The 27,500-nt window shown below is 34.4% G+C and overlaps 2 protein-coding genes across 4 annotated transcripts in view; one reads left to right on the plus strand and one right to left on the minus strand.

Annotated features, from left to right (window-relative positions):
- Naa15-16 (N-alpha-acetyltransferase 15/16) overlaps nt 1-27,500 on the minus strand; it is a 288,951-nt gene that overhangs the window by 191,327 nt on the left and 70,124 nt on the right. The gene's annotated exons all lie outside the window — the stretch shown is intronic.
- LOC138697653 (mucin-2) overlaps nt 4,520-27,500 on the plus strand; it is a 54,849-nt gene continuing 31,868 nt past the window's right edge. Inside the window, exon 1 of one of the 2 annotated variants that reach the window (XM_069823088.1) lies at nt 4,520-4,998. The gene's annotated coding sequence lies outside the window, so the exon portion shown is untranslated. Of the gene's footprint in view, nt 5,769-27,500 lie in introns of both variants that reach the window. The other variant, XM_069823087.1, reaches the window with a different exon arrangement.

Genomic DNA, 27,500 nt, shown 5'->3' on the forward strand with positions numbered 1-27,500 from the left:
ATCTACTTCAACAAAATAAAAGTGCTTAGAATAATGGAACTTCCGCCAGAAACACGTTATACTACTCAAGTACAAGACAGAGATGAGTCATGAGTCAAGAATACGTAAGTATCTATCGTGTTTGAACTAAATGATTTCTGACACTACTTCAAACTACGTATATACCAACCATAACTTATCGCTTCAGCATCTAAATGAACAGAGCTCTCGGAGGGCCCATCCCGAACAGTTCAGGTCAGGATAATTACCTAACCTACCAAGAATCACCTCGAGTTCTATACCCAAACGATGATAGATGGCGATATCCGGAATGTACTGCCATTCTGACCTGATTTTCTCAGTCCCTAGCGTCCCCAGGCAAAGATCGGAACCTTGAATGGACTAGCAGACTGCGGGCACTCAGATTTGATTCCATCCTGACACATCACGCTACATGGGCGACCTTGCTGTCTGGGGTTGCGGACTGAATCCTGATTACGAAATTGACGCAAGGTTTTGTTGTTCACCATACCTCGTCCGTTTGTAAAGCTAGATGGAACAGAGTAGCTTCAGTCTCGAACCATGCACGAATGTTGAAAGTAGGTACGTAAAAAATTTAAAATAGTCCCACGTAATCTACACACTATGGATCAAAGAACATATTTTCTTGGACACTTGTAATACATTTACGAATGTAATACATACATAAAAAAAATTAAATATTTATAACATTAATATAATTTGCTCACAATTGCAGTTCACACTCGAAACCTTGTGGTTCAAGATTTCCTCGAACTTACATAATCATTCGTTATTGGCATTACACATTGTCTACGTCTTATGTGATCAAAATCTTGTTTCACTTTCCACTCGATCGCGTATATTTTCACATAGTAATGAAATCATAAATACAAAAACCAATGTCACATATCATAATTATACGGCTTACAATTGTCCACAGTTCATATTGTATGTTCTTATTAGAAGTTCTTTTTTTTATTTCTGGACCAAATAGCTACAAATTTAAAAATTAGTTGCGTTTCTTCTTCTTCTTCTTCTTCTTCTTCTTATTATTATTATTATTATTATTGGTCTTGCATTAGTTGTAATTATTTACCACGCGCACACTGTATGAATTTGTACCAAACACCCATGCGAATTATTTTGTCATATAAAATGTATGCATATCTCCTAAATAACGGTATTTGAAATCTCCCGATAGGAGAGGAAACTTTATAGTCTATCTTATTTCCTGACGATCAATTGCTAATAACCTATAATTATAATATGGTAGACGGGTTTTAAAAATAAATTTAGAGGAAACATTTTACATGCCATTTGACGATTGTAACCAAGATTTAAAACTGGAAAAAGTAAATATACTATAATAAAATGTTGCAACGAATATAAATATTTGGGAGTTGCAATCAACAATCAAAAACGATCAGATAGTGACATTAAGGAAAGATTAAATATATGTAAATCAGCTACGGCTATGCTAAATGGTGTTATTTGGGATAAACAACAAATATATATATATATATACATATAGTATGCAGGAGAATGATATACGGTTCTGAGACCTGGAACTTGAAAAAACTATCCAGTCAAAATTGTCTACGGAAATGGATTTCTTGAAACTTTCGGCAAGGTTTTCAAAATCGAATAGAGTCAGAAATGAAACAATTAGAGAAATAATACATTTTTAGATTTTATCTACAGTAATCTCACTATAGGTTTTGATTTATCTAGAGAAAATCAAAACTCGAATGGGATTTAATTCACTATTACACGATTTCAAGAATGTATATAAAGATTACAAGAAATAAAGTACTCTAATACAATAAAATATTGATTTACTAAAATACTAAACTGTCTTGAAAATGTATTATTGTACCATCTCATCATTACAAATATTCCGCTAGATGGCAGTAGTGTGTTATGATCAGTGTTCTCTTGTTACAGTTGTGCTAACTACACAACTTTCATTGAATTCTATGGACGATTATTAGTCAAGAAGGCTTTGTTGATTCAGTTTCATTTTTATTAAAACAGTTGCATTCCACTTCAATTATAAATATACATTAAACAATCTCTGATACGTAACTAGCCTATTCACAATCTCATACAGCAGAAGCTATAATATAACCTAAATAATATAACAAGATAAATGATAAATGATAGAGTCCACACCTGTGGAGTAACGGCTAGCGCGTCTGGCCGCGAAACCAGGTGGCCCGGATTCGATTCCCGGTCGGGGCAAGTTACCTGGTTGAGGTTTTTCCCGGGGTTTTTCCTCAACCCAATATGAGCAAATGCTGGGTAACTTTCGGTGCTGGACCCCGGACTCATTTCAACGGCATTATCACCTTCATCTCATTCAGACGCTAAATAACCTAAGATGTTGATAAAGCGTCGTAAAATAACCTACTAAAATAAAAAAAAATAAATTATAGAAAAGTTTTAATTAAGGATGATGAAATAAACATGAATCATTTTAAAGGCACAATTATTGAAAATACAATGTTGGCAAACTGCAATTTACTCGTAGGATACTTTTGTGCGAAATCGTACGTATTTGATTGCTTTCCGCACAAAACCAATAAGCGGTAAGTGTGAAATACCACATTCAGTATTCCCAACGTAACACACATAACAATTTCCCTCTTCTTACCGCTTAAGCGCCATATTCATTTTACTGCTTTAGGCTTTTAACATATTATTTTTAGAGACGTTTAACATAGTAATAATTATAAATTGGAAACTTACCACTGCAATTTCACCTAAATTGCACTGTTAATTACTGTTTTTAAATATTTGCAAAAATTAAGTAAACTCTACAACTCCACTAAAGTTACTGCATTCGTGATGCAAGTAACATTAAGGAAGCCGTGAAAAAATCAACAAACTTGCCGATGTTATTACTGCAATATGTTATATAAATAATATTGTTAAAATATTAAAATGAAAAATAAATCATTACATAACCTTACCGTTTGTTTTAAGTTCGCATTTACAGACTGGGGGGGGGGGGAGACAGATGTATATCACGGCCTGCTGGAATATAGTAAACACAGAAAACATTTCATAGCAACAATGTTGAAGATAGCTCTTTTTGTTTTTAAAAGTTGCCGTCATTGAACAGAAACCAAGATGGAGATTTCATTGCAACTAATTAGAAATTCCTCTTTCAGGTATGTAATAAACGATCTTCGCACAAAATAATGTACGATACACGAGCGGTATGTTTGTTTTCATGTTCTCGGAAATTAAAAAAGCTCAACTACGTTTCGCTTTTTCAATCTTTTCCTCGAACATGAAAACATCAACATACCGCTCTTGTAACGCATATTACTATTGTGTCGAATTGCGAAATGTTGCTGTAGCTCCTGTTAGAACTACAAGAAGAAATCTCGCGACGAAATTGATTGAGGGAAAGGAATTTCTAAAGACGGACGATGATGTAATTTATTGTGATTGTTGTAATAAAGACGTAGCCTAAGTACTGGCGTATTTTGGGGCGCACGACAGTGTCGCAGTTAAGGCGCAACGCTGCAAAGTCACAAGATCGCGAGTGCGATTCCCTATGAGGTCATGACAGTGCGCAAATGCAAAAGACTTAAGGCTCATTCACAATGAAAATTAAACATAACGTAAGCGTTAACTTAACGTTACAGTAAAATCAAGAAGTCATACCATCATTCACGATGGGAACATAAACATAACAGCAAACATACTTGGTAACGATGGAAACATAACAACGATGCCATTTCCTCATATTCTGTCGTATACTTCAGCGCTTCACGATTGTGTTGTTTGCAAATCACGTAAGCATAAGCATGAAAGTTTGGTGTTTGCAAACTTTCATGTTAACGTCTTACGATAATGTTTATGCCAATGCTTATGTGAATCATTGTGAATGATCCCATTTGGTAGCCTGGGCGCAAACTTCTGTGTTTATGTTACGGTTATGTTTAATTTTCATTGTGAATGGGCCTTTAGAATTCGATCCCACTTTGTCCCAAATTTCTTTGAATAAGTATGCACCTGGTCAGTCACTTCTTGTGACATAGAAAGATCATTTTCAGTGTTCAAGAATGTGCTTTAGATAAACAAATGAGCTTAATTGAAAAAAAATGTTGAGAAATTAGTTGTCTGTTATTTCAAAATAAAATAAAAATGTAACAATGTAGAACTCAATTTTGATAGAGCATGAAAGCATGCATGTTTTAAGATTTGATAGTGCATGGAAATCCGGGCTCTAGTGATAAAATAAGGAGAACGTTAAATTAGTATTTTAAAAGATTGTCAGAATTCTTGTAACATATAATCGTAATATGGTTACTAGTGAAGCTAAGTTATATTATATCGAGGAATATTGAAGGAAATTAAGTTAGTTTGTGCAGTCAATTATGCTACTGAGATTCAAACTGCAGTGTGTCATAGCAACAGCACGAGGATGTCTTCGTGTTGGGAGATCCCCACACAGCGCTCATTCAGTTCTACACGCTGAGACAGTCGCCACGTCTTCCCCCACCACGACACAAACTTCACTTTTTACCTTCCCTTCCTTCCAACCCGACAGACCGAGAGTGAACGCTAATGTTCTTTCTCTAAGACCCGTTCATGTAATGAGCGCTGGCTTTTACAGTGCAGTTGGACACATGGCTGTCAGTGCAGTCCGGCGTTGTCCGTCCTGAGAAGCGAACAGTGATGGGGGCTAATGTGATAAAGGAAGTTGCCGCCGCCAACACAACTACATATCTTCAAAGGTCGCATCGGCTTCGAAACCTATGAAGAAAAACTCCCGTGGTTACAAGACGAACTATGTAGCAGTAATCACGTATGCATGCTTGGAAGATACAGTGCGAGTTGTGTGTCATCGAAGTGAGTTTGAACGAGAGTGAACTCAGCGTGTTCATAATTAGTTCTGCCAACACAACGGGGACGACGTTCTTCTCAGTGTATAAATAAAAATAAAGTGCTTCTCCTCGAACTTCCATGCTTCTTCTGAATAAGGTAGTTAATACAATAACACGACGATCACGCGTCAGATTTAGTTTTAGAGCGTAATATCAACAACGGGATTAGTTACGATAATTTTACTCTGATTATATTAGGTATTTAAAAATATTCGTAAGTTACAGAAAATTACTGGATTAAAATAAAATACCTTCATACGTAAACGTCTTATTACAGGGAGGGCCAACTAAATATACTCCAGTGTCCTTTACCTATACTTGTGAGTGATGGATTACGAGGAGACTTCAATGGTGGGATAGAAATGAAACTCAGATCACAATAGCACACAAATGTTCTTTCTAAATATTTCAACACACAGAGGAAGGGAAATACAAAGTACAAACACACTCAAGGTTCAACTGTTCCTGTGTATGTAATTAGCGAGTGAATGTCCTGGGAAGGTTAGTTACGGTGCCGGTAAAAATGGCTGTAATAAATATCTAAAACAACAAATAATGATGTCAACAGTTGCCTTGTCCGCAAATTCTGATGACACTGGTTGGTAATTGTTAAACCATTAGAATCTGTTTAGCGAAACAGTCCGCCTTCTCATGTGATTGTGCGCGGCAGATCGAGGAACACAAGTGGCACAGGTAGGAAGGTGACATTGATGGAAGTGTGGGTGCTCCATCCACTGCATTGCATTGAATGACCATCGTACAATGGTAAAGGGAAGTTAAGCTCAAGGAAGTGTTGCACTAGTCGCTCTCGATTAACTGGATCAGTCAATTGAAGGAGGAACCGGTTCGCGCTCTATCAAACCAAAAGTAAGTAACAACCCTATATTCACTTTTCATTTTAGGAAGAATATTTACATTAAACAGCCATTATGCAAATTAAAAGTTTTAATACAATTTACTTTAAATGAAATTTTGTGAAAATTGTTTTCTTTTTAAGGGAAGACTCCACTGAAAATTATGAAAATTTTTCCAAATTTTCTTTAGCTATCACACTTATTCAGAATTTATATTTTCATACCCCAAATGGATTCAGCTCAATTCTGATTACAAACACTCGTATGTTTACACTTTTTAAATTAAGCCTGGAAGGGGGCGTGGAATTTAAAGAGCTGTCAAAATTGTTTCTCATCGAAGAATTCTTTTTTAAAATTTCTGATTACAAATCTAGTAACTTTTTGTTGGCTCCCTGAAGTTACTAGATGAATGTAGCGGAGGAGAATATTAATTTACATATTCATTTTATTTTCAAATCTATTTTTCTGTGTTCATTTTTGTTGATTCAACACCAACTGTCTTATGCCAAATATTAATCAATCTGGATGAAATTTTTACTGCAAGTATTTATGAGGTAGCTCCATGTTTCTATGTATTTATTTTGTGAGAAATGCTGCTAGTTTATTTTATTAATATTTTTCTTAAGATTTGTAATCAGAAATTTTAAAAAAAGAATTCTTCGATTGAAAAACAATTTTGACAGCACTTTAAATTCCACGCCCCCTTCCAGCCTTAATTTAAAAAGTGTAAACATACGAGTATTTGTAATCAGAATTGAGCTGAATCCATTTGGGATATGAAAATATAAATTATGAATAAGTGAAATAGCTAAAAAAAATTTGGAAAAATTTTCATGATTTTCAGTGGAGTCTTCCCTTAAGTACATATCTTTTCATAACTCATAAACCATTGAAGCTTTAAGGATTGAAATTTGGTATACTGACTCTATACACAGTAGAGCAAAAAAGTAGATATAACCATGGCCATATCTTAGAAATTAAGTAAATCACTGTCGCTAATGTTCATATATATATATATATATATATATATATATATATATATATATATATATATATATACATATAAAAAGTTGGAAAATTTATTACATGCAAACTATGTCAGTTTAAATGTTGAGATAATAGTTTTGTAGGATACTATGCTTTTACACCCCCAATAATTAAAGATGGCAATTGAGTTTGAACAGTTCTATGCTCACCTAAAGTCAAAATTGCACTTTACATTTTTTTCCATACACTGATGAAATATTTTTATAAAAAAAAAACAGGTAAAAGAAGATACGTACATTTCTTGCAAGTCATGTTGTTCAAATCACTGTCAAGCTGCAGTAAAATTGTTGTTCACTTCTGGTTATTTTTGTTAGTAAAAACCGAATAAATTTCAGAACACGGATCCCTTCCTTTCCCTCTTACTTCAAAATTCCAACCTTGTGCACACAAAATAAATTATTGGCACTGATAAGTGCCTTTTCGTAAGCATGATGATGCGCATTCGACAAACGCAGACAAATCTGCTCTTTTTAGTATTTCAAGATATGTCAATGAGAAATCCGTATAATGAAATTTTCCCCCAGAATAATACAAGTCGTACTATGCAGCAATGAAGAAGGTTCGAAATTTAATTAAGATTCGAACGGTAGTTTTACACCTCCAGCCATTAGAGTTCAACAATTTAATATACTATTTTTAAACTCAAATTGTAATAAGACAATAGGCCTACTTCGTGTTTATTTACCAAGGTTCATATTAATTAAAAAAATAATTATAGAAATATTTACGATATTAGAAATCATTGCAATCTACCATTTAAATAGTGTAACAGTGGGGGAGGATGGAAAGAACTTCCCAGTCCGAGACGATTCTTAACTTTCTTATTTACCAAGGTTCATATTAATTAAAAAAATAATTATAGAAATATTTACGATATTAGAAATAATTGCAATCTACCATTTAAATAGTGTAACAGTGGGGGGGGGGGGATGGAAAGAACTTCCCAGTCCGAGAAGATTCTTAACTTTCTTAGCGTGCACTGCATTCAAATTACCAGTTTTCATAGCACAGAGAAAGCATAATGTAACAGTTAATTAAATCACATTATAGTGTACTTAACACACTTCTCGCTTATTTATGCATTCAGCCCAGTACCAGTCCGAATTAGTATTGTACTTGTAAATTTTGCCAAGAAAAAAGTAGTTTTACACCAAGGCTAACTTAGGTATTAAGGCCACAGTACAGAAGTTAATTAAATACATGTCCACGCAACTTTATCTCGAACTAGTCCGGTATGTTAAGGCCATAAAAAGCAATGGCCAAATTCAAACAATGCAGATGTACAGATGGCATGCTTCAGTAGCTTCACGATTCTGCCTGCTACTCTACCGAACTCAAACCAACAGGTGTATAGATAGCACGGATGCACCTTCAACCAGCAAGAGAGTCTCGTTTTTGCCTACTTTAATCCGAATGAAACTCAAATCAAAATAGCATTTATAAGAAATTCCAGCCAGAAGCTTCTCGCTTGTGAATGGTTCTTGTTGTCAATCTCAGCTGATTCGTACTTTGAATAAATTTTTCAACGTCTACAGCTTTAAAGTTATCATAAAAATTGTACATCTTTATGAACTTATCAGTACATGCTGTACCAAATCTGGACTATGTAACGTGGTAGTGTTCGGCAAACCGATAACTAATTATGGCTGCAGCGAAATCAGCTTCATCTACTCACATTCTAACATTTTCGCCCATTTTCATTAATTCCTATGCACTTATATTTATCCGTTGCTTAGTTGCCTGACGGTACTTAGAAGTACCGTGATTTATTTTGCATACTGGAAGACCTGGAAGAATAATAAACCGCCAGAAATTATGTGCAACCTGATAAATAAAATCCATCAAAAATACTGACAGTACTGTACATAGAAATACGACCTTTTTTAAAATAAAAAAAATATATAAAATAAATAAATAAATAAAAAATGTCTGAAAAAATTACTGTATGTTCAGAATTCATATTCCAACAACATTCAGAAAAGAAAACGGATTTTTTTTTAATTTTTTTCTTATGTCCGGCAACAAAGGGTTATCACTGCCAAATTGCCTATGTAATGTTAGATCCTGTGTCAATATTAATTCCGAATATCATCTCAGTACCGCTGATTTCGCAGTAGCCATAATTACTTAACGGTTTGGCGAACATTATCATGTGAGATTACTGATTCTCAGGTAATTAACTTTTATTATCTTTTAATTATTAATCGATATAAAAAGTTTCTTCCGTAAAAGTTTTAATCTGACTGATCTGAAAATTTACACAAATACACCTCACGCGTGTGTAAACAAAAATTGATCTGGATTTTAATAGCATTAAGTATATTTTACTACACACTTTTAAACTTTCATTTTACTAAAAAAGGGCATTTTTATGGTAATTCAACTTATCAAAATTTATACTAAAACTCAATACAAAAACCAAGCAAACTTTTAACAATATGGTCAGAAATTTTCAATTGATTCGAATAAATACTGTCTTCTTAAAAGCATTTTATACACAGCAAACTTCTGAAAGATAATGAAATGAGAAAACAGCAAGGGAAGCACATACCGGATCTTTAAATATACATGAGCATGTCTTTTAAAGTGTCCCTGGGGACTTGTAGATGAGATATATTGATATTTTCTGATAGGGGAAAAACTGAACATTCTTAATGAAAAATACTATCAACTTTTTTGGCCAAATTCATTGAAGTTCAGTCATGACTATCCTTAAAAAAGTATTGTCATATACTTCAATTAAAATTTCCTAAAATATATTTAGGAGTTAATGTCAATATGATCAACTTTTTCGCCAAATTCATCGAAGTTCAGTCATGACTATCCTTAAAAAGTATTGTCATATACTTAAATTAAAATTTCCTAAAATATGTTTAGGAGTTAATGTCAGTACTATCAACTTTTTCGTCAAATTCATCCAAGTTCAGTCATGACTGTCCTTAAAAAGTATTGTCATATACTTCAATTTAAATTTTCTAAAATATTTTTAGGAGTTAATGTCATATTTGCACTTGTTTATTCTTTTATAACACTTGTCAACCCGAATACATCCGTTTCCGCCACTGTCACAATCATAAATTCTAATTATTACAAAAAACTTACGGCACAACTTCAGTGAACCGCAGGTAATATGTAACACTACCCTGTCACCCCATATCCGTTACACCACAGGAATGTCGATAGCCATGATCCAAATCTAAGCTAGAAGGAAATTTTGAAACAGCCATTTAATAATCAATCAACATACTATGTCAAACATAAAGTTGTCACAAAGGGTTTATATCTCTAAATAACAATTACATGAACACATTTAAACGTGTAATGCAAGAAAAGGAAAGTCGGTAGTTCAATAGAAATGTAGTGTGCTGTACCGAAGTGGATTGCACAAGAAATCTCGACATCGAAATCTCTTGAATGCCAGCATGGGGTCTCTGTGGTCAGTACATTGTTCTTATCGAACGTGGGAAATCTAACGTCAACCGTTGACCTAGCAATGTTGCTGTGTCTCTTAACAAGTACAACTACTGTACCTGTTTATTGCCGCATGTTGAAAGGTGTGAACTTGGGGCAATGTTTTTCTTATCAGCTATTATTCAGAGTTTGCAGTCATAAAATGTTTCACTGTAAAGCCTTCGGTGAGATACGTGCTATCTTGTAGGTATGAAACATTTTCATATCCAATAAAAATTTTGTATCAATAATAAATACATTCGTAGTAATACATGCCTATACTAACGAAGTTTGGAAAATTATCCTCAAACTAGATAAGGTATCATCTATCCTTGACTACAATTAGTTTTTCACCACTTTAAGCACAAAAATTTCGCATCAGCAGCAGGCAATACGAAGCAAAAATTAGAGCCCACGAATAATTTATACGCATTAATTTAAAACAACTATTGTTAAATCTGCAGAAACGGTCACCTTCACTCAACAGTCAGCTCAATATATGTATGACATTTATTTCTGGAACCGATTTAATCTCTACAAACCCCGGGTAAATATTTCCTCACTTCAGGTAACACCGCCTACAACGGTCAGCGACCAGACAACTTTTGTGAATCCCCTTCTCCTTAACGGAATCCTTCCATGAGCAATCGTGGAAAACCCTACTATATTAAATTATTACACATGCTGTCAAAATTCATTGTAAGTAATTTTGCAGTATCGGAAGTGGTCATGTTACTGCTAATATTTGTGGCAATTTCAATGATTTATGACATCACGGATTGAAGATTTATCCCACAACCACACATACTGAATGCAATTAATTCATTTATTAAGAAACAAGCCTGTAAATTTGACTACGATAACATTCAAAGATACCAAAAAAGTGTCTGCTAATTCAATGACACTACTGCCTGTAAATTGTAAGCATCCAATGAAAGGAGTGGTAGTCCTACCCGTGAAGTGTTCACACATTTCCATAACTGAAGACCTTCCCGGAATAAGGATGTAACCAACAAAAGTATAATCATGTTTCAGAAGGAAAATAATTTCAGGCGCATATATTTGATTAGGCCTATATTTACTAGCAGAACCATTTGACTAATCAAGGATTCAAGTTTATTTTGCTATTGAATGCAATATTTTATTATTATAAATAAATGCTTCAAAATTACTTTTTCCACCTGAGTCAGAAATTTCAATAATCTGATGTTACATATTTTTTCTGGAGAAGGTCTTCAATTGATAACGGAAAAAATGGTTCTGATACAGAGAAATGTGGAAGTATGAAACACAACACACTGAAGGATTATTTTCTCATAAATTTCTTCAAATTTTTCTGTACTATGTGATTATATTCTCGTCTTAGAAATAAAATCATTTTAACTTATGAACGAATATAGTAGTAATATTAGCAGTCACAGTTAATCCTGCGACATAATATCATTTTCCACATTCTAAAATCTCTAAGCCCTAATTTGGCAGTCACCTGTATTAACGGCCCTTTTTTTTTCACGGAAAAGTTTGATTGCTGTTTAAGTTGGACTTTATTTTATATATGTATATATATATATATATATATATATGTATATATAATCTAAATATTGTTACAGGTATTGTAATACAAAATAAAAATATTTACGGAAATCAGTAAATGAGACTTAATTTAAAAAGTAGTAGTAGTAGTACTAATAGTAGTAGTAATAATTATTTAAAAGGCACTTAAATCACTCAGAATGCAGTGGTTCTATCTGAGCAATGCTACGAGTACCTGTAATTATTTAATGAAAAAAAAGGAAGAAAGTGATACTTTGAAAAAAAAATAGCTTATCTTGAAGAATTTTTAACAAGAAAAAATAAAGATCTAGATTAGATCACCAGTTTTCGCACGATCCACCACCTCCAAAATTTCCACCTTCTCCGAATCCGTCAAAACTATCTTCATTATCAGAACGTAGCTACATATGGATAATTACAACATGTATTTTACTACACAATGTTTTGTTATCAGTACTTCATTCATCGAGATGGAGTGGGTACACGTGAAATGCTCACACGTTTCTATAATTATGTTGTGTTTATGAATATTTCTACAACAGCATCTCTGACTGTTCGTGCAGATGTGCATTTAATGTTGGATTGCATTATTTCACACTACGTACATGCTAATTAAATTTATCCTTTACACTAACAATACAAGCTCAAATTATGGCTAAGCCGTGCAGCATATTTACAAAACATCATTCTCTAACGCTAAGAATGGGTGAAGTAATTATGTTTCCTTCCTATTATAGTTTAATTGCATACTGAAGTTATTTAAGTAGTTTTCTGTACCATATTAAAAAGTTTCAAGTGTTCAGCAACGTATTACTGGAAACATACGGCTTCTCACATCGAGCATATAAAAGAACACCATCGAGTGTCGGTATTCCTTATTCCGCATTTCACGGATTAGGCGAAACGATTGTTTCGGATTCAAAGAAAATCTTTCCATCGTTTTCTTTGGTCTCCCTCCATCTCGGGATCCTGACGGCCTATAAGGTTACGCATATGCCAATTTACGCAACTTTGTCTCTTCTATTCTGCCTATAGTTAAGATTTTGCGAATAGAAATTTGAGTTAACCCTCCAATAGAACCAACAATGGTTGATATTAAAATAAGTTCATATAAATATATTTATGGTTAACGAATATGAAATTAATATTAAAAGAGCAATTTTTTTGAATGGTTATGCTGTTTCCAGTTATTGCAGTAATGCTGAACTTTATCGTTTGTTGGAAATATTTCTAAATCGTTTCTAATGTGTTCATTTTTATAAGATCTAAATTTGTGCATTATATGGTTCATCTTTAAGAAATTTATTTCTGCACGTTGTATTCCGTTTTTGCTTTTCTTACTGAGTAGCCATATTTCACTACAATACAGAAGTAGAGGTACAGTCATATGTTTTATAAAATGTAATTCTAGTTTGTCTACTGGAATAGTGCCGCGTATTATCTGGAACTGAAGAGCTTCTTCTGTTTCATATCCTGCAAATAATTAAAACTTAAAACTTATTTCTAAACTTTTATCTTTCAAAATCATTTTAGATCTCAGGAGTGAGTTTCCAAATTAGTATGAAATTACTTTAGTTTTTTATTTTAAAATGTGTACATACTTCACTTAACTGATGTAAGCATCGATATAATTTCTCGGTAATGTAGGCATATTAGAAAGGTAATATTCAAAATATATTTTACTGGACGGTGAAACGGTTGCTCTTATAACTATGTTTCGAGTTCGAAACACACAGAAACAAGAAACATTTAAATAGTATTTCATCCATGGTCACAGAAAGGTTCAAGATCAGTCAATGAGGTAAGACTACCGACTCTTCAATAACATGAGATTTTAGTCATAAATATCCTTACACCAATCGGTCAGAATGTTAATATTTCAGTTTAAAATAACGCAGAAAAAATTTACATGACACAGGAACTCACATTTACATGTAGAAAAATACCTACTTCAAAGAGAAGTTCACATAAATAAAAAATATCTGAATTAGCCAAGTACGACGACAAAAGGTCTATTTTCAACTCACAAAGGTATGAAAAATAATATCATGTGTGATTAATCACTTTCCTGCACGGAAAGTCTTCAAAGGAACCAACTATTAATAGCGGTGGTCTTTGTAGGTACCGGTACTTCTAAAATAAACAAGGTAACCGTTAATACAGTTTAAAAAAATATTATGAATGTGTCTATCTACTTCATAAAAATCATCTTGTGGTATCAGTTTCAAGTCTTTCAAATACAAAACATCTTATTACAAATTCTTAGGGACTCTTTACGTATCATTCAATATCATTTATATTTTAAAGAAAGATAATTTTACCAATATGATATTTTAGCATCAAGCGAATCCCAAATTAAAAATTTAGTATGTTTTTTTAATTAATCGACTTAAAAACATAACAGTTCTGCATTCATGATCCTTATGGTCACCTTCACTGGAGGGCTGACGATTTAATCAAATCCTTCTCCTCGGCAAATTTATATTTCATCTATAATAATTTTATAATAAATTATACTGAATATGTTAAATAGTCTATTACTGTAGTCTATAAATGATAAAAGAAATCTCAACCAAGGCGACTATCAATACGGATTACAGAAATGTGAATTACATCTATTTTACTGAGATCGAGCACAAAAAATTTCGGTGTGTATCAAAGTACCATTACGTGATATTAAAATATAATATCGTTATCACATAATAGTATATAGACGAGGTTCACCACGCTCCTACGGCAACGCACTTAAGAAGCAAGCTGCTCAGAACAGGAACTGTGTCGAAAGACATGATCTGCATTAACATATCCCTCCTTAGTAACTGAGCACTGATTTACCAAGGAAATCTGGTTCTAATGCCTTGGACCATGTAATTACAGCATTGTCTATTTGTCACCCATCAGACGATTCAGAGGCCAACTGGAGAGGTTATGCCTTCCCTTTTGCATCATGCCAAGTTCAACATTTAGATCATATCGCTATTTATCCACATAATATCAGTACACCAAATGAGTGAAAAGTATTAACCATTTTCTGTGAACACACATCAAGATGTGACATAATTAAAAGTGTTAAATTGTATCAAATGGTTTTTTATTTATTTAAATGATATGCCTTTTATTAATATTCTAGTTGCATTTCAATGGTGCACATCCATTTCCTGTCCTCAACGTGATTTTTTTATTTTTTATTTATAAAACAAATGTTTTTGTATTTTGTAAGTTTTGAGAAATGAAGAATTCAAAATTGGTAAAATAAGTACATGGTGTCATTTACAAAAAAAAAAAAAAAAAAAAAAAAAAAAAAAAAAAAAAAAAAAACCTCGACATGCCTTTATACGTAAAAAACAGTGTTTCAAAATATGTTCAAAATATTCATTTTTTGGACTCCTGCAACTTTTGTACACTTTCTCAAATAATTAAAAACAGAAAAGCTACAAGCTGTGTTCCATATCTTTCACTCACCTAACATTATTATTATTATTATTATTATTATTATTATTATTATTATTATTATTATTATTATTTATCATCATCATTATGTAATCTCGAAGTGAATGTAGCCCTATTTTAAAAAAAGACGTTAGAATTTAATGTTTAAGAACTGAATGGTGTGTACAACAGCTCTTTCTTACTGATTTAAGAAACTTGAAATTATAAGTTTTTTTATAAAGTACGAGTGAATGCTCGAAAGCAGACAAGCCTTTTAAAAAGGACGTAACTATACTTTATTTACACGTTAGTTGCACTAATACAGAAAAAAAAACTTGTAAGTACAATAAAGTGGTGCAAAGAATCATACCAACTGATCTTAAAAATTCCGAACACACTATTCTCTACATAACATTACAAAAAATAAATAAATAAATAAACAAATAAATAAGCACATAGAATATATGACATCTTGAGCGTCAGGCAATTCATTAATTGATTATTAGTTCAAAAACTTCTGAAACATATTTTTCGGCTCTTAGCAAGAATGACTAGGTAGTTGAAGCGAGTAAAAATACGGCATTTATTTTAAATAACAGAAAATATGCATAGATACTTCAGTTAGCAACGCAGTTACAATAAACTACTGTATAACCATCTGACCAAAAGCAACTTTTCAACAAATTATTACCGATTCACTGATTAATTACCCAGAGACTTAATCCTTCGAATCTCGAAAAGCTCTAGCTTTCCTCACCTAATTACCTTCGTAACTTTTCAACCCTGACTACAGATTGTTGAACTGTGTCGATGTTGATAATGAGCCGAGGAACGTGAAACACGATAAGCCTACACCCTATATTCTACGAAGTTTTTATATCTTATTATCAAACACACTCTTCAACCTCCGAGGAACGTGAAACACGATAAGCCTACACCCTATATTCTACGAAGTTTTTATATCTTATTATCAAACACACTCTTCAACCTTGAATACAAATTTATTGAACTGTGTCGATGTTGGTACCGAGCCGACGAACCAACCCTGAAAACAGATTTGTTGAACTGTGTCGATGTTGATAATGAGCCGAGGAACGTGAAACACGATAAGCCTACACCCTATATTCTACGAAGTTTTTATATCTTATTAACAAACACACTCTTCAACCTTGAATACAAATTTATTGAACTGTGTCGATGTTGGTACCGAGCCGACGAACCAACCCTGAATACAGATTTGTTGAACTGTGTCGATGTTGATAATGAGCCGAGGAACATGAAACACGATACACTATATTCTACGAAGTTTTTATACCTTATCAAACACACTCTTCAACCTTGAATACAAATTTATTGAACTGTGTCGATGTAGATACCGAGCCGACGAACCAACCCTGAATACAGATTTGTTGAACTGTGTCGATGTTGACAATGAGCCGAGGAACATTAAACACGATAGACTATATTCTACGAAGTTTTTATATCTTATTAACAAACACACATTCAGTAGACTAGGCTTTCAGTTCTGGTGTGAAAAAAGAAACGTGTGTGTAATTTATGGGGGAAACTTCCGAGGAAGCAGATGACTAGCAGAGATGGAAAGATATTACAGCGAAAAATGGTGAAACTCGTTGCAATGACGTAGCCTCGAATGAAATGACTTAACTGTGTTTAGATTAGAGAGGATATGCTAATTGAATCCTTCAAGTTAAAACAAGAACACAAGCGAGAGCCATCCTTAAACTAAAGTCACGATTTAAACAGTCTAAATGACAATAAGCAATTTTAAAGTATGATAAACCGACAGTTCGGGTTATAACCATTTCAAACGGTCATCCTACAGTATTTATTTTCCGTTAGCTACAGCTGTTTTGTTCTACATAATTTACTGTATTATATTACGTACATCAGCTGTCTCGCGGGAGGAAGGCAGAAGTACCTGCTTCAGGACAACAGACATCTCTGCGGTGCATTCACATTTGGTAGCTGACGTTGCTCACGCTTTTGCCAAGACCTAAATAACTTGCAATACAAGTCAGCTGACGATATATGACACCACCTACCGGTTGCATTTAAATGTGAAAGAACCGAAGCTCTGCGAGAATGATATGCAAACTTGTAGTATAGCGAAGTCTTTCGATTGGCAAAACAAGTACAACTGATAGTTACGTAATACATTCGGTGGGCATAAAATATGGATTATCTTACTGAAGCTACTTTAAATTCTACTGTGATACCTCAACTAAGATTTAAAACCGCTTCAAGATAGTACTACGGTGGAATGAAGTGAATGAGGAAATTAATTTTAAAATTTTAATAGGCGTCAGTAGGCGTAAAATGAGATATGTGAACACGCCACCTACGTTTATTCTTTAAAAGGAAGAAGGAACGAATGCAGTCTATCACGTTTATAGAAGATCAGTATAAAATAATAACTTACAGTATACGAATGCTGTTGAGTGGAAGACCAGAATTTTACTGAATGTTTTTTAATGTTGGATCGCTCGTTTCAAGGTCAGATAGGCCTATGTTAACCGTACTCCAGAGCGGTGAACGTTAGAATTTGTTCTTGAAAAAAATCTTATTGGGGGGGGGGGGGAGGGAGGATATATCCCCAAAAGCTTACTGAATATTAATGAGATAACAAATAAAATCATTCTGAGTTTCGTGAAGGTCGGCAACCCTTATTTTAAAATCATTCTAATTATTTATAAGTAAATGAAAAAGACATGTCGAAAGTGGAAAATACTTATCCTTTTACACTTCGTAACTGTTCATGGAAATTCCTGTTAATTAAAAACCGACCCTAAGAAAACTCTTTCGAAGTACTGATTTATGGCTGACATTTGACACAAAGCAGATGTGTATCGAGAGAGAACAATTGAGGCGTTTAGTTGCAAAATCAGATACATCACTAAAACATAATTTTTCAGTATGAAGGAAAAACGTTTGCAAGGAACCAAGGATTTGCAACCAATACTATTCTTTCATCATACGAATCCATGTGATGGAGCATAACAGTGCTATAGCAGCTGTAGAATCATATGAAGATATGAAATATAACATTAACTCATTTTCGAAAAAAAAGTGATGTATCTGATTTTGCAACTACACGCCTCAATTCTGAATACAAGAATAAGTGAATTACAAATTTTAAAAAGGGGATTGGTACAAACTGTGATCTTTATACTGTTTATAATGGCATAAGAATATAAGTGTAATTAAAATACAGAATGAGAGACCTGCGACCTGATTGTTCTTCGTTCATTAAATAAATTAATTTGTTATGCGGTTACACAAAATAATACAAATATAAGAAGGTATAACCGTTTTATGATCTTTAATCATTCAACTAAATCCGAACCATCAACTACTTTCCAATATTATACAACGCATGTCTCCCGCTATGCATTCAGATAAAGTAGATGCACTGATGGCGGAAACACTGTAGCAAAGAAGAAGAGCAAAAATTTCTACCGGCGAGACTGTCACGACTTCGAGCTTGGAAGAGGTGACACGGGCAAGAGAAGATCCAACAGTTGATATTTAATTGTAGGAAGAAGGCTGTATAGTATTAGATAAAGCAGAAATCAAATTACAATGTACTGTATGTTAATACGCCTACGTGTTGCGAATAATTACAAATTGTAGTCACACTCACAACATTTCTAATTGTGATTAACAACGGACTATTTCAACAGAGCACAAATCTGTTAACGACTTATACTCTCAACAGTCTAAGGCCTATATTACACTATCAAATTTCTGTGTCACAATATGATAAAATTTTTGATCAAATAAATATGATCAAATGTAAGATTTTGAGTATATTACACTATGTCAAAGCTTTTATCATATCTTTCATCACAGTTCTAATAATGGATTCACATTTCTATGCCTGTTACAACTGTACATGCAGTAAAGGTTATCACATTACTAGGCCTACTAAAGAAGAAATCAAAGAAAAAACGTATTTCATCGGCTTAGAGCATACCTGCACAAACAGCGCTCAACGAGCGCGCGCGCTCCTTGGGAGCGGGAGAGCCGCATTTACCGCTATCCGAAACGGAGAGGAAGATCGTCAAAATGACATAGACTTGCTATAGGTAGAGGAGAGGGAAACGACCACTCAGTTATCTAGTGGAGTGCAGTGTGTAGGCCTATTCTCAGTAACTGTTTCACGTTGCTTACCTACTGCTACAGTACAGTATGGAGGAATCTAAAAGACGGAACATAACATTTAACATTTAACGATTTACAGCTCGAACTTATTGATTTTCAATGTGGCATAAGGGCTAAAGATCGTTTGAATAATACTACTAGCCTGGTTGAGTTTTACAAGACTAAACATTAGCAATAATATCCACGACTACACAGGCTGGCTGTGAAAATGATTGTTATGTTTGGCTCAACATTTATATTTGTGAGCAACTTTTTGCTACAATCAACTGTAATAAAGGCAGACATCGAACATCTGTAACTGATGTTTCATTACGATCAGTAGGCTACTGTTCCTTTCAGCTGCCAACAGCATAAAACCTCGTTTTGACGTACTGATAAATAAAAATATAACAAAATGATATTTTACATTTAAGTAGCTATAGAATTTCTATTATTTCTATAAAATAAATATTTCTTTATTAATTAATAATAGTCCAAGATACTGTAGTTCTGCAAACACTGAATGGGAATTCATTTCATGAACACTCGTAATAGCACTTCCTTTTGTGTGTATTTTGTACGAGATCACCCCTTCTTCCAGTCCACCCTTATACAGAGCGCAGCTAATATCTGCATTCCGCTCATGAGCTGTGAGCCAGCTCGGAGAGCGCAAACCTTGTGCAGGCCTGGCTTAGAGTGTAAACCTGCTAACAAAAAAGGAAATTTTACAGGGGAAACAAAAAACTGAGTATAAATGAACTCTGAAACTTTAGGATCAAATCCAAAATACAGATTGCAAGGTTTCAGAGTTAATTTATACTCAGCTTGTTTCCCCTGTAAAATGTCTTTTTTGTTAGCTAGCAGGTTTACACTCCAAGTCGACGATTGGGTTAGAGATTGTGGTAGGGAGAACAGATACAAAAGAAATCCATCAAATTCTACTGAGAGAACTTCAGTGTGAAGATGTGAAATCCTATATACAGTATACTAAGTATTTAATAATGGACGGTGAAACATTTCATGTGACTCATAATGTAATATCAAACATTTTTCGGTTTTCATAGACCATGTGTACTTAATGTCCGCCATTTTTTTTCTTCTCAGTCACAGATTTTATCAAAGGTATGATGATGATGATGATGATGATGATGACTATAATTTTTATCACAGAACTATGCCACAGCTAGATGTGATCAAAGATGATATATTAAACTGTAAAAGATTTTATCATGTATATTTTATCAAACTTCTGTGACACAGAAATGTGATAGTGTAATATAGGCCTAACTCAATGCACTGACCCTGAATAAAGGAAAGAAACTTGTAATATGGACAAAGACTGTATTATGACTATATTATGTACAATGAAAAAAACGAAGATGATGATGATAGTAATAATAATAATAATAATAATAATGTTTAGCGGCACCTCACAGACATAATTATGCATATTATAACAGTATCAATACGTTCATGGCGCACGTTTGAAAAACAAGTACATGTTACACAAGAACCGCATAGTTGTATCTATCTGATAAAACTAGTACGTCTTACAAACAGACCAGATATTATCAACAACAAGACATAGGAACACTTTCCTTATTGGCAAAACCATTTCATACACAACCTCCAGCAGAGATACAGAGAGAAAATTAACAAATACAGTGAGCTTGCAGAAAAGGCAAAGATGTGACAACAAGATATGGCCAAAACTCTTTCCATAGTCCTAGTCCTATAAATAACTCGCGACAGCCCAAAATCTCTGAAAAGTTCCACAAACAATGAGGAGAAAAACAAAAGAAGATCTTTGAAACATTTGATATAAGACATAAGACACTATTCATTTATTCGCCCCAACTGGCCAACTAGTACAACGTGTTGTATTATTCATCAATCAACTCCAAAGACTGATTGTTTCGCCTTCAAGGAAATTTATAAACTAACTTTCCATCACGTATTTGGTCTTCCTTTTGTTCTCGGTTCCTAGTGTCTAAACCGGTGAACTACTTCGAGATAGCTATTGGGTTACATGCTTTCTAAACTACTACTACCACCACTGCTACTTCGCTGCTGCTACCACCACCACCACCACCACCACCACCACCACTACCCGTTAGTTCTCGTGACTTTTCGCGGACTCTCGACTCCGCGGGTCTCAATAGACCAAGGTAAACATTTGTAAACTATAGCCTATACTATGTCTGCTTAGTCACTATGATCTGTAAATTTTGCTGAACAACATTTTACGAAGTTGCACCTACTCCACAATAGAGCCTTCTTCAATAACACGAATGAGATACCGACAATCAAGTATTTAAGAGCCTAATCAAAAGTGTGTATAACTAAACACGCTGCTGCTATGACTGTTAAAAGTTGCACATCAATTTTTATCATTCAAACTACTTAATTTCAATTCCCAAGTCAATATACTATGATTATTATGATGATGATGATGATGATTATTATTATTATTATTATTATTATTATTACTATTTACTCCTAAATACGGGCAAGTCAATCATTTCCTATGTTCTGTATTTACGTATAACAAGAACGTAAACTGATGAACTTGGTGACAAGTTAACCATAAGTAATTAGTCTATCTGGAAGGTGTGACATGTGAATAATAATAATAATAATAATAATAATAATAATAATGCTCTAAGCGTTTAAAGCGCAAAGTCCGATCCAAAAACAAAGCTTTTAAGGTTGACATTTTATTATTTTAAGAACAGTAATAAATTATCATTATTTAAACTTACAAAATTAAATCATTCTATTGGAATTAATGGGCGGCCGGGTAGCTCAGTTGGTAGAGCAGCTGACTACGGACTGGAAGGTCCGGAGTTCGATCCCAGGTGGTGACAGGATTTTTTTCTCGTTGCCAAACTTTCAGAACGGCCCCGAGGTTCACTCAGCCTCCTATAAAATTGGGTGCCGGGTCTTTCCCGGGGGTAAAAGGCGGTCAGAGCGTGGTGCCGACCACACCACCTCATTCTAGTGCCGAGGTCATGGAAAGCATGGGGCTCTACCTACATGCCCCCCCCCCCAAGTGCCTTCATGGCATGTTACGGGGATACCTTTTACCTTTTTTAATGAAAGCGGTAAGAAACAGTCTGAAACCTGGATAAAATGAGAAACATTCAGTCTACAGCATTTACATGTTACGAGAAAGGTGCGCTTTCATAACGCAAAACTGATGTCTTATTAGTTATTATGTAACAGCTACCCCACAAAAAGTGTAATGAACATGTAAATAGTCACAAGAAGAAAGTAACATTCCTGCAGATGATTTATACTCCAAGATATCGTACTCCATACACAAATATGATAAAAATAATTTTCGACCCAACTTGAGCTACTTCAAAGCTTTGTGTTTAGTTAACTTACTTTTAAAACCTCGTAATTATAAATTTGAGGAAATTGCACAAAAGAGCAAAATAGCTTCCTATTCTTTCTATGCCCCAGCTAACAACTGTTATGCATTTGTTATATATAAAATACAGGAATATTGGATACTTACGAGGTATAATCAGGAAAGACATTTTAAAAATATACACAGATTTCGACATTCCGGAAAAAATGAACTTGCGGGGTTTTAGAAGTAAGCCGACGATATATTATTGTATTGTAGCCTATATTAAGAAATAAATAGTAATGGTAACAACCTTGTATGAGGACCGCCTTGAGTGCATAATGGGTAGCTATACATATATTACAAGTTCATAAAGAATTCAGCTTTGTAACATTTAAACTGAATGCATTAGTCAAGTATGAACGTAGTTTTGTTTCCTCTTTCCCCGCCTATGCAAACTTAAATAAATAAGAAGCACTTCATGTAAAAAAAAAGTTATCAATGCAATAATTTTTACTTAGTTTAAACTTTTTAATGAAATGAATTTTCAGTTTAGAGCTCTGATAACGTTTCACTTTACTTCGAATACACACATTTCGCATTCACAGTTAAGAGACACTAAACACATAGATTGTTTACTAAAAGTAACAACTCAACACTTGGTTTTAAGTGTTTCTTGTAACTATGAAATATTTTGTAAAGCCAGATCTTTTGACACATCTGGGCTATAATTACAAACAATACCTAAAATGCTTTAAACATGTTGGGTAAAGATGTCTGTCTAGATATCAATGAGCTTCAGCTGACGAACTACTTTTTCAACCTCGGCATGCCATTAGCAGGAAATGAAGTGGTTAGCAGGAAACGTCTGAGTTGTTTAATTGTAATAGGAACTGCGATGAGAAATCATTTTTTTTTATCTCTGAGGTACTAAATTTATTTCATCCTTCTTCCCATTCTGGCAGACTATGATCTGCGGTTGGAATTTATCTCATATTCCGACTGCTTTCTACGACAGAGGAGAGCCCGCTACTACGTGACGCCTACACCCGTGCTGAGAGTTAAGACAAAATAAAAAAGAAAAGAAAACAAATCCCATATTATCTGAACAATGTCGCGGTCTAACTCAGTTTCCAATCAACATATATAAAGAGAATTAACATCTTCCAGAAAAATAAGAATTGAGAATTGTGTCAAGTAGGGCATTAGTTACTTTTTAACTTTGCTCTACAATATACCATTAGGAAAGTCCAAGAAAACAGAGAGGGTTTGGAATTGAAAGGGTTCCATCAGCTGCTTGTTTATGCGGATGACATGAATATGTTGGGAGAAAATCCACTAACTATTAGGGAAAACACGGAACTTTTACTTGAAACAAGTAATGAGATAGGTTTGGAAATAAATTTCGAAAAAAGAAAATTATATGATTACGTCTCGTGACCAGAACATAGTACGAAATGGAAATATAAAAACTGAAAATGTATCCTTTGAAATATCTTTGAGCAACATAAAACAAAAGCTAGCACATTCGTGTTAATATAAAACTATATAATTATGCTTTTACAGCTGAAAAAGACTCAAGAAATAGTACATTATGCAACGAGCCTATAATGATAGTAATTAAGAAGCGAGTATTGATGTTTATGAAACGAGCGCGAGTTTCATAATTTTTATAGGAGCTTCTTAATTACCATTATAGGCGAGTTTCATACGACTTTTTATGCTCGACCATATTTCTAACTTGAAATTATTCATTTTATTTGTATCTAACTGACCTTGAGCAATACCTCGTAAATTGTGAGATGTGCGCAGACGCGAAAGTATTGATTTTTTCCGAGGAACAGATGTCCACATTGACATTGACAGCCTATAAGAACCTACAGAGTAAACTAAATATTAACTTTGATATAACATTGAAATTAAATTAGACATTGAAAAACGAGATGACAAATTGAATTTGTTTTAATATTATTTACAATTAACGCTAATTATTATAGTAACAGAACATAACCTTCTGCGACAGTATTGGATTTCCAGCCTCCGTGACTTTTCGCTAATTCTCTTTCGATTGCATATCCGAGAATAATCGATACTTGCGGTTTTATAACGGTACAAAGCTGACTAGTCATTGGCTGAGGTTTCATAACGGTACAAAGCTGACTCGTCATTGGCTGAACACCTGTACTTTAATGAGTAGGTGTACTTTAATGACATGCATTAAAGGACTGCTACCAGGTGTATAATTACTACATTTCGGCATGGTCGAGCATAAACATTATTCCAAGACGTGTCTTCGTTTAAAGTGGATTTTTCTATATTTACCCTGTTTTTACTTTGGACGAATACTTGAGGAAAACTTGGTACCCGTATACATATATTAATTTTGAAGGACTTGGCGTACTGAATGGGATTATGCAATTTCAACCTTTCTCTTTGCGCCGGCGACAGCCCAAAGTCGAGGCCACCCCGTGTCGCAAGCATCTTGAATTTCCCTTCTACGTGTCCCGCCGTCGGATTACTTATCTTACGTAAAGTGTGCCCTTCTAATATCCGCGGGGGTAAACGCAACACCCGTGGGGTTTCTGGTCTGTTGAGCGAGGTGGTCATGCCTCGCCATATCTAAAGCTTCGTCAGTCGGATCACCTCATGCATGAAAACATTAAGAGATTGATTTAATTCTAAACTGAACTTTGAGTTACTGTGAAATATCCTTGTGTAGTACTTAACAAATGGCTTTTAAAGAACCCGGAGGTTCATTGCCGCCCTCACATAAACCCGCCATCGGTCCCTATCCTGAGCAAGATTAATCCAATCCTACCATCATATCCCACCTCCCTCAAATCCATTTTAATATTATCCTCCCATTTACGTCTCGGCCTCCCCAAAGGTCTTTTTCCCTCTGGCCTCCCAACTAACACTCTATATGCATTTCTGGATTCGCCCATACGTGCTACATGCCCTGCCCATCTCAAACGTCTGGATTTAATGTTTCTGATTATGTCAGGTGAAGAATACAATGCATGCAGTTCTGCGTTGTGTAACTTTCTCCATTCTCCTCTAACGTCATCCCTTTAGCACCAAATATGTTCCTAAGAACCTTATTCTCAAACACCCTTAATATCTGTTCCTCTAGATAACTTAATTATGAAACAATTTTTAAAATGGATATATCACTTTTAAAATGCGATTTTCGCGAAGAGGATACTAATCATAAATTATTACAATTTACAAATACGTACCTACTTTATGCGAATTTGTGCTAAAGTCAAATGTTTCTTTCTTAAATTATAACTATCGCCAGGAAACGAATGTTTGTCTTCTTGTATATGCGCACAGTAAATGGTTTCATTTATGTATCTCTTCTGAATGATGGTCAAAGGAAAACTATAAACGGAAATATCATTGGTAACATAATTTAAATAAAATGTAAAACGCGTAAAACGCAAAATAGAAAGTATGTATCATTTTGGTGCCACTGATTTTTTAAGTTTAAATTTCACTTCCGGATCACATCGTAGGAAAGACTAGCTATTACCACAGTCTAGTATATACAGTCGCGAAGCTCAATACGTAGTAAATATGCAAACATTAGATAGCTGCTCACCACTAGGATCGCTAACATCGCCTCATTACGGGCAATGCAAAATAGTACCGTCACAGTCTATTGTTTCTAGCACCCTCAAAACTCAAGCTTCTTGACTGTATATAGTAGACTGTGCTATTACTTTGTGTACATTTCGGAACGAACACTAAATATATTTTCGTTTCTTGCTCAAATATTATTTCTACTATGCAAATATTGTATTTAGATATCTGAGCAACATGCTTTACATTTCATAACATTCTGAAATGGGTCACACTTCGTTATCTCATGCCAATTTAGTCATTCCGAATGGCTTAATATTATATGTTTACGAGTGTCAAAATCAGGCCAACGATCTTACTCGCACACTTTCGGTAAATGTCAATACAGTCACTTGTTCAGAGGTTCACCGAGTGACATTCAACCGCACGCCACAATGAAAGCAATTCATTCCATCGGATTTACACTGCGGCGATGACATGAACTGTTACGGCAATGGCTTAATCCCCGTACGTGGAGCTAAAATGAGTGGTTTAGCGGTACAAGTCATGGACCAATTGCAGTCACGAAGAGCCGCGCCCAAAGCAGGTAACAGAATAGCAGTGCTCGCTCGCGCCCGACCTTGCTCTATAATATATAAGGCAGCAGTGACTTGAACCTAATGACCTACACACTATTCATGAGTAGGCAGGCACTTTGCTGGCCGGCACTGTGTGTCAACGTTACATAAACCGGTAATGCAAGTTTCCTTTAAAATATGTCGAGTCTTTCCACCCCCCGGCCAAGACGCTTGAATATCAAAGTATCACAACTGCACGTGGTCCGCACGTTCACGCACATATTTTGAATCGCCACTCAGATTTATTTACTACTATTTATGCAGGCTAATTTTGACAAATACATTACAACTATTGGGTTATACATCAAGAAGGAAAACGAGAATAAGAGTGTTAACAGATTTGATACCTCTGGCAAGAAATACAGTAGAACTTGGTTATAGCGACCTCGTTTTGTGCGACACCTCGCCTATAACGTCAAATATTCTGTGGTCCCAACTAATTCCCCATAAAACATGCTTTTCTACCTCGCATATAACGTCATTTTCAACCTGAGTTTGGAATACAATTTTCTAAGAACCAAAGTATTTTGCTGAAATCTGGCAAATC

Source organism: Periplaneta americana, chromosome 4, assembly GCF_040183065.1.
Source record: "Periplaneta americana isolate PAMFEO1 chromosome 4, P.americana_PAMFEO1_priV1, whole genome shotgun sequence".
Taxonomy (NCBI): domain Eukaryota; kingdom Metazoa; phylum Arthropoda; class Insecta; order Blattodea; family Blattidae; genus Periplaneta; species Periplaneta americana.